This window comes from Osmerus mordax, chromosome 17 (genome assembly GCF_038355195.1).
Source record: "Osmerus mordax isolate fOsmMor3 chromosome 17, fOsmMor3.pri, whole genome shotgun sequence".
NCBI classification, from domain to species: domain Eukaryota; kingdom Metazoa; phylum Chordata; class Actinopteri; order Osmeriformes; family Osmeridae; genus Osmerus; species Osmerus mordax.
In genome coordinates this window covers 14,121,821-14,131,873 of record NC_090066.1, presented here as the reverse complement: position 1 = coordinate 14,131,873, position 10,053 = coordinate 14,121,821, and positions in this window count along the sequence as shown.

Genomic DNA, 10,053 nt, shown 5'->3' with positions numbered 1-10,053 from the left:
TGCTAACTGAAAATATGCCCCCAAAAACGTAAATAAGCTTGACATTTATTTAGTGGAATATCGCTCATTCATAAAAACTGGTAGCGATCATTGTCAGTAACAATGCAAAATGCGATATAGCCCTGTGTGGAGAAGCTGCCCCGGTAAATTCTACTACTACAGTACAGTACTAGACTACTGCTGTGTTCGTCTTGGTAGCTATTGCGTTGATTGAATTGGATTCAACGTTCCGCTGTACGGTTTAGGCTGAAATTAATTATTTTCATGAACAGATTGACAAAGTTTAGGCTGTGGCAATGAAGTTCAGGTTAGTAGTTAGATAGACTTTTGATTTAAGTAAGGGGAGTGCCGAACATGTCCTAAACAGCTGTGTAGATGTTTTTGTAGTGTCTTGCGTAGGCTACAGTGTTGCAGTGAACTACACTGGTTTGAAACCACAGGTAATGATAATTTCACCCACAAATCGTTTACTTGTAATCTAATGTCATAATAAATCCTACAACGAAAATGTATTTGTGAGGAATGTTTATTTTAACGATTGAAAACAGATGCATCATAGACCATTGTTAGGGAGGACAAACGTTCTGCTCTGAATGTAATCAAAATGGAGAGTTCCAAGCGTCAACAAATGCTAAACTGAACTTATTGCTCATTTAAAATTGTCATAAAAAACACACTTGTGAGATTTAATGTACAATACGATGTACGATGATATTATTAGTACATTTACTTTCGAAAACAGTAGTCAATTTTCGCTTGTTGACTGAGACGTTAGCATAATTAGCCTCTGTTGGACGACATATACGATAGCGGTGATACATCCGTTTTCAATCGTTAAAATAATAAACATGGCTCACATATCAATGAAAGTTTTATGATTTATTATGAGATAATATTACTAGTAAACAGTTAATGGGTACAATTATCATTATATACCTGTAGTTTTAAGCCAGTGTAGCTCACTGTTATGCTGTACGTGACGCGGTTTAGAGAAACTTCTAAATTCTATTGCTGTTTAGGAAGCCAAACGGCGACAGTAAAATCTCGGCCCTCCCCTTACAAAAATCAAAATTCCCAGATGAGTTTTTCAATTGGTGAATCAACCTGTCACTCAAATTAGAGCCAATCCCTGTGCGAATACCATCCCGTATGTGGCACAGAGGTTTTCCCATTTTAAGACGTCTGTAATGGGCTGAGAGTACTTTGAGCCATTGGCTACTAACCTGAACTTCAATGCCACAGCCTCAATTTGATGTCATTCTGTTCATGAAGGTCTCCTCTACAGGACTGTGAACACCTCTAACATTTCCCAGCTGGGTTTTTTTTAAATAATCGAGCTTAAGTCCGACAATGGCATTGTAGTATGTGTTGCCCGGGCAACAGAGGCTAATGTCATGATGCTAATACTTCAGTGAAATAGTAGACTACTGTTTCCGAAAGTAGATGTACTTCCTTAATAATATCAGCTTATATTGTACATTACACATCACAATTGTGTGTCATACAACATACCACAAAGTAAAATGAGTAAATAGTTATCACCCTGGCCTCTTTGCTTGTGGCGTTGCTGCAGCTGCCTTGCAGTAAAGCTATAGTTAGCCTAGCTATCCCCCAAGTTAACAGACAGTAGCGGTTAGAACCGAAACTGTACTGTACTGTAGCGAGTAGTACTTGACAGTGGAGCGAGTGCTACGTGACAGTGCCTCCATTGGTACATGACAGTAGCTAGTGGTACATGCCAGTGCCTCTATAGTGGTACGTGCCAGTGGAGCTAGTGGTACGTGCCAGTGCCTCCGCTGGTACATGACAGTAGCTAGTGGTACGTGACAGCGCCTCCACTGGTACATGACAGTTACTGTTCTGTTGATAGTGGTATGCAAGTGTGTCGTGGCTGTTGCATTGGGTGTCTTGCAGCTTTTGTTTACTGTCGTGTAACTGCCTCACACCCAATGAGCAAACAGTTATCACCCAGGCCTCTTGCTTGTGGCGTTTCTGCAGCTGCCTTGCAGTAAAGCAGTTAGCCTAGCCATCTCCCAGAAGTTAACGAGCTGCTAAACTAATGTTCTGCTAGAAATAGTCACGCGAGTTTTCGTGACGTTAGTAGCGTCAGTGACTGTGGCTAGCAAGTTAGCCACCGTTAGCTTCACTTTTCACCACAAAAACTAAATTTCTACTTAAACCGTGTAACGGAACGTAAATACAAATACAAGCAACTCAATCGCTACCAAGACTAAACGTTTGACACCTAGGTTGTCTATGTAGTCCAAATATTGACTGAGTTTTAGGGGGACAAAAAGAATAATAATAAATATTGCTGCAAGCAGCGATGCGGGTTCCTCCGCAAAATGGCAAAATATTATAAATGTGCACTGTTGAAGATGAAGAGTTGGACAACAAGAGAGCAAAACTACTTCATGTTTGGCCAACAACAATAGGCTGAATGGGGATTTGAACTCATGAGCATAAGGTCACAAGTCAGTCTCTCTATCCTCTCTGCTACACACCAACTGCTGAGATTGTATGAATAGAAAGGTCAGAGTATGAGCTTTGGTCAGCTTTGGGAGAAAGGTTAAGAAATGGTTGACATTTCAAGGTAAAATTGCATGAAATTGCGCATGGTACATCAGAATGATGTCACCTTGAAGCCAATAAGGTTTAAAAAACCATCAGTCAAAATTATATTTGATTTATTGACACAAAGATATTGAGGCAATGTGGACACTTACATGAATACACCCCTTTCAGACATTTTGTATTGCATTTCTCATTCCATTTCACTCTATATAAAGACACATCTGCCCTCACACTATCCCCATCCATGCTGTTTCCCTCCCTCCCAGCGCAGGTCATGCTAAAGCAGAAATGCTGCAGCAGCCGCATGAGGTTTAGATATAGTCCAAAAATTACCTCCCACAATCAATACATACCATCCGTAACAGAGTTTTCAAACTTTTTCAAAAATGGCTTGAAAACCGCAGATATTCACTTTCTTCTTGAGCAGATCTCAAGAATAGCCTCATAGGCAACTGGCTAGGGTATAGCCCATGTCCAGCTCCTTGCAAATGTAGCCTTTGATAGTGTAATGGCCGACTCTCTGTTCCCATTTAACTACACAACATGCACACTCATGGTGACCAACAAGATTATATTTACTAACAAACAATAACATTACAAACATGTAACTGAACGAAGACAACAACTGAAATCCCTCGCATGGCCGTTGTAACCGAACTATTTTCCACAAGTCTTTGTGGCGTTTTTTGACATACCGCACTGCATGCTGGGTACTCAAGAGCGCTGACAGCTGATTATCTAGCTGTGCTCCGACTGCGTGATATGACGAGATGCCAAGGTCTTTGAGTCTCCTTCATTAACAAGTTCTGCTCGATTAGCAAGCTATTTTTACTAATGTTTTGTTAGCTATTGAATGGTAATGCAAGCTAGCTAAAAACAATGTTAGTTAGCTTGGCTAAACTGGTTTTCATAGCAACAGAAATAAACAAATCAGATCAGTTGACCTTTATTCAGAAAGGGGGGATCTGTATTTTTTACTCTACTCTTAATGCATGACTATGTTTAACTTAATTTCTGCACCTCTCTGTCACCAACTGTCTCTGGAGTGGAGGGTGGGGGCTTCATATCCAACAAATTATACCCCTGAACTTTTAAAACAGATCTAATGGCCTACTACAATTGTAAATATCCTATGGCTTCTTCTCCAATTGGGCCTCAATACAATGTCATCTAATATTTTCTGCCCATTCTGCACAGTTTTTGGGGACTTTCCACACCAGCACCCTTTGCCCAGTCCCTCTATTCTGCCCTACTACATGTGTTTTCCAACACTAGTTACAATCAACCCTGGGCAGGGACGGCGCCAGAGAATTTTTAATACAGGTGCTGAGGAGGTGCTAGATCATTGACAGGGGGAGCTGCGCAATTATATATACATAAATACTATTAATAAAGAAGCAGTACTTCTCTTGAGTGGTTTTTATTCAGATGAATAATCATTGGATTCAGGTCATAAGTCTATCACTTGAACTGGTTTCATCACTTTAAGACACTCAAAGTCAGCAGCTTGGCATACTGGGACATGGAAAGGATTAAACATTTAGACTTTCATCAAAGTAAAAAGTGCTGGTTTGTCCTTTTTCATCAATGTCCTCAAAAAAGCAGGCTGCAGAGCTACTGTGTCTGTGGGGTGACTGTCTCTGGAGGGCTGGCAGGCAGGGGCAAGCAGGGCCTGCAGGCAGGCAGGCAGGGCAGGACAGCTGAATGAAGCTGTCCAGGGGTCAGGGCTGAAGAGAAGCTGTCCAGCTAGAGAGGGGTAGTCCAGCAAGGGGTCTGTGTTGCTCTCAGCATCCTCTATTGAACTATGTTGAGCAGGCCTCTGCATGACCCTCCAGACCTGTAAAAGTGAAGAAAGGATCCATGTCGGTCCAAGCTTTTTCCATCTAAACTTGACATAAACTACAGTTTCGACTGTGAAATGCAGTGGCATTACTTGAGCTTGAATCCAAATGTGTTGACCCGATGGAGACCCATGCAAAGTCACTCAAAACACGGGTTTGATTACAGGCCCTGGCAACAGCATTTAGCTCTAAACTGGTCAATATATACACATCTGACAAAAGACCAGCTCGACCTTTGCCTGTAAACAGTGATTCTGACTGTCAGAGACCTTTAAATAGCCTGACTTACTGAAATTGGCAAAACTAGCCTGGCTAACGTAGGTCGCTTTCTCAGGGCATATGACGAATGAAACAGGCTCGCCTTGAAAAATCAGCTATACTGGCTATCTTTAGCAGGCTCTTGTCTACAAAAAGCAGTCCTCCCTGACGTTTTTGGAGTAGATTGAGTGAAATACAAAATTGTTACACACTGCAAGTGGGCGAGCCGAGTATGACTCTGAGGCTAACGTCAAAACAATGTAGCCCCGGGACGCAGTATCACTCCAATTGCAAGTCCACAAATCACAAAAATAATAGGAGCATCTGGCTAAAAGCACAATTCACAAATCTCCTACAGGCTGCCCTCCTCGACCTTTTTTGTGTAGACCTAATTGTAAAATGGTGAACTTATGAACATGACGCGACCAAAACATGGCTGCCGCCTAAGACTATATATGCGGTTTCCCTGGCGCATAGGCTTATTACAAAGACTTTCACGCCCCAAATCAAAATTCTGAGCCGACAGGTCTGTGGGGAATTGCTTTATCTCCTAAAGGCTGCCCTCCTCGACCTTTTTGATGAACAATTCGCTGAGATGCAAAATGACTCACTAATTAAAAACACAGAGGAAAAAAGCTAGCAGTAGCTACTTTTCGTGTTCGGTTTTCCGTCACTTCAGACTCACGATCTAAAGGTCTAAAAGTGCTAAAACCTTCACCATAATTCAATAGTGGTGTACTTTCACGAACCAAATCATTGATTCTATCTTAAAATGTGTAAAAATAGGACTTAAGGCCGAAATATGCTTCTGCTTCTCCGTTTACGGATGGGTGGGCGCACGGATACGCAAGGATACGGATGGATACGCACGGATACGGACGGATACGGACGGCTGTGGGTGCTGAAAACAATTCACCGCCAGAAGAGTAGGTGGCGCAACGGTTATTTGTAAGTCGTCGTCGAGTGTTTATTTACCTATGTTATCGAGAAATCCGAGCAAATTTACAAATGAGCCGTTTCATCAATAAAATACACACATTTTCAGCAACTACACTGCCCATTGCTCGTCACATTTTAATTCAGATGCTGATTTACATGTACTGTTTAGCTGAAATATGAATTCTAAAAACTTACAGCAATGGCGGTCAAAGGATTCTGTTCGTCCTGTTTATCACGGCAACCCCGCCCCTGACGCAAGCGGTTCTTAATACTGACCAATCACAGCCAAGGGGGTCTCCGTAGCTCTCTGAAATTACGACGGATAGTTAGAAAATTCAGGAGGTGCACGTCGAGCTCTCCGGGGCTCTCCGAGGGCTGACGGAGAGCTCGTAGAGGGCGTTCCACGGAGACAAGGGCGTTCCCATGTGTCCGTTTTTCGAAAAACGCAGAAGCATATATCGGCCTTTACCGAACGTGGCTGCCTCCAACACATCAAGCAATTCCAGTTGAAAACAACAATGGCCGCCGAAAAATTATTTATATTCGTAAAGGCGAGCTGCGATTGGAAGCGAAATGAAACAGGGGCTAAAAACCGAGGGTGGGGGCTTGGTCAGCACACAATTTCCAGAAAGGATGTGTGTGCGTCTCGCCAAGCTCACGCGTGTCAAGTAGGGTGACCACCTGTCCCGCTTTGTGTTGTATCGCACAGCATTTTCAATATGGGACGTGCGGGACAAGGGGTGAAAATGCTGTGCGACACAACACAAAGCGCGACAGGTGGTCACCCTAGTGTCAAGGGGCAGGATGAGTCTGAGAATTTGGAGCACGCGCACTGTGAAGCAATTCAATTGAATTCAATCATATATTGACATATCAAGGTGAAATTGCGTATGGTACTTCAGAATGATGTCATCTTGAAGGCACAAAGGTTTGAAAAACCATCAGTCAAAATGATATTTGATTTTTTAACACAAAGATATTGTGGCAATGTGGACATTTACATAAATACACTTCTTTCAGCCATTTTGTATTGCAAAACGTTAATAACGTTAATAGATTGATAAGGCATCTCATCAAGGAATCTGAGCAGTTAAAGTACAAAAATAGTGCAGCGACCCACACAGAAAGATGTGTGTTATATGTTAGGCTGTTAGTTGGTTGTTTACCAGTAGTGTTCGCGGGGTCCGATATGCCAATCAACCTGCTGTCTGCCAATCACGGGAATGCCCGAAATGTTCAGATGCCGGGCATCCTGGTTGTTGGCGAAGGGGCATGGAGGGGGGTTGGCACATTCGAAGTTAAGACCAGGTTTAGCGTCTGTTCTTTCTGTTACGTCTGGATTTCACAAGAGACGGTCACTATGGTTTTGTGGGCTACCTTTCTTTTATTTAGCGTGGGCCAAGGCCAAACAGCTGTTTGGCTTACTAGTAGCCTGTGTAACCTGTGGTTAATAAACGTCAATTCGCCAACTTCATCTTATGCCTGGACGATTGTTCCTTTCTGACCTAGTCAGGTCATTACAATAGATTTCAAATGGCTAAATGATACTGTTGTTTTTTTTTAAGTGTGCTATACAGGGCATGACATTAGCACCCGCCCACCCGCCAAATGCGGGTAGAATTCGGCTGTGGCGGGTAAAGCAGTCAGTCTTACTAGCCACTTTGGCGGGTGGACTTCTATATATCTCACACACTCTCATGCCACACATTGTATTTCTCATGCTGAGAAGGAAATGACCAAGTAGTACTGCTAACGTTGTAACGAGTAATGAACGAGGCGCAAATACACAGAGTAAAGCAACACTCACGACGCGCGAACACAGAACACCCATGAAATCTTGTTTCGGGGCTGGGTTGGGTTGCGCAGCAACATTTTTGTTGACCCTGTCGGGGGGTGGAACGGGAGAGGGAGGGTTTCGACGCACCGGTTGCTAATCAGGCTGAGGGGGGCTGGAGATACTTGTTTTTACTAAATAATAAAATATATTTTTGGACGTCGGCCTCTACTAGTCTTCTGTGTTGCCTTGTGCCGAGATCTAAACCCTGCACGGGTGGAACCGGGTTCACTGTAAAACTGTGACAGCTCCACCAAATCTCACTCCAAGGTTTTTTTTTAAAGTTTGCAACCCTGTTGTAGCCTAGTCTTCTCAAAACATCAAAAATAATAGACTCATTGCAGGGTTTTCAAGCTTCACGCATTGACCGTGAGACACACGCATTTCAACATTCATTCTCACTTTCACACATACACAAACATACAATATAAACATTTGTTTGTTGGACATTTGGGAATCGGAATTGATTAATGATGTTGTTTATAAATATTTAAAGATCCTGTAAAGTGGACCGGGAAACGAGTTTTAAGTTCGGCACACCACAGAATAATGTGTTATTAACTACCCATCCAAATTCTAATGAAAAAATAACACCGACAAGTATGTTAAATTAGGCTTTGAAATCGTGAAAAAATCAGCAGTCTTCTCTGCTTGAGACTGGGGGGGCGTGTCGCCTGAAGGAGCTGAAGCTCCGCCCCTCGCTGCCTAGTGCCTACCTCCGACCCAGATAATGGACGCTATGTCAAGCCGAACAAAACCGTATAGAATTAGAATTTATTTGTTCAATGAGTGAAACATACAGATGCATATAAATGAAATGTTCCCCTGAGCTGTAACAGTAAAAATGGACACCAGAGACAGCAGACAGTGAGCTCTCCCACTAGGCTACTTCTAACACATTAGCTACCATATCACCAAAATACCATCATTCTACACCGAGTAGCCTAATATCAATTTAGCGGTTTGCACTAACTCATAGCAGAGATACCTCTGGAAAAGTTATCTAGTATAATTATAACAAGCACACAGAACTGAGTTATGAACTGCTGGCGGCGGTGGATGGTCCAGGTGCGACCGGAGGATGAACGGCCGGAGGGGCGATGCTCGGTACGGCTCCGCGCTGCAAGAGAAGTCGTGTGTTGGTGAACCCCGTCTGTCTCTGGTCCATGTTAAAACTGTCCGCCGTGAAATGGTCAGTGCAGAGGCGGCTGTTGGAGTTTATCCGAAGCTTTCCATGAGCGTGGCTCTTCACAAAATCTATCCACCTATTTTTCCTTTCATTATCAATAGGGAACTTAAATGGCGTTGCAGCGCAGCTGGATTTCTTGCATCCAGGGAAGATGCAGTTGTGGGTGGTGGGAGACATCCTGAAGCTAGTTAGCTAGCTCATGTAGGCTACAATAACAGTACAGCAGGAGGAGCCATTCAGTGATCTGGCGTAGATAGGGCGAAATGACGTAGATAGGGCATTCTTTGGCTCCGCCCATTAAAACCTGATCTGAAAACGGAAGAGAAACTGTTCTTTGGTTTAACTCCACATTTCAGTGTGACAAAGTCTTAGCGCTTTCCACGTGCTTTCAGGAACTAATTTCACACGTATATAATGTACTTAGAAGCAAAACATGGAATTTACTTTACAGGATCTTTAAGTTGACAAAGTTTTGCTTGTGGGTTTTTTTCAGTTTAGTTCGTATATTTTGTAGGCCTACTACATTTTATGTAATCTTGATTTGGGTGTTGACAATGGTCATTTACTTACATGTGAAAGGATTGTAAAACTAGTTATTCAAGTAAATTGTAGCAAACCTATTCAACTTTAATCAAATAAAACTTAATTTCCCAACAACAAAATTGTGGCTAATGAAATTACAGTGGCTGGTGAGCAAAATTTTTTATGTCAAGCGCTGGTGCTATATAAATGAAAATGAAAAAAAAAAGAAATGGAATCAACTACACCACAGTAGGAACTGCGCTGTTAGCTGCTAAGGTAGTGCTAAGTGCTGAACAAAAACAGATACATTTCTCTGATCTGAATCTGTTATGGAACCAAATTGCCAATATGCATATTTTTCTATGGCTCTGCGGCCCAGCAACTCAACTTTCATAACATTTTGTTCAGGAAGCCTCAACCCCAATGCTAAACCTTAAAAGGATAACTGTAATATGATGCTCTTGTCATCCGTCTCTGGCGCTGTATTAGACGCTGGCGTAGTGATTTGTGACCGGTGAACTGTGGAAATATCCTCGATTGAAAAAATGCGCTGCCAGATGTCAAAAGAAACGCTTCTTTTAACAAGATAAATTAAATGTCAATCAGCATCCAATTGTCAGGGATAGCGAATTAAATTTTGGGGTGGCACCTGGGGTGGCCAGTCCGATATCAGGGGGGTCCAGTGCCACCCCGGCCACTCCTCTGGCTCCGCGAATGCTTGTGACAGAGTTAGCCACCTATTTCGTTTGATGCCGGCTCACACATTTCTGTATTTAAATGTCCTTTGCGCGGGTGTATATTTGTGAATGCCATGGAAACGCTCAAACCAATGAAAATCGATTTAAAGGGTAAAAACAGAGAATGTCTAATATAGACTTTTTTTTTTACCAGAGCTT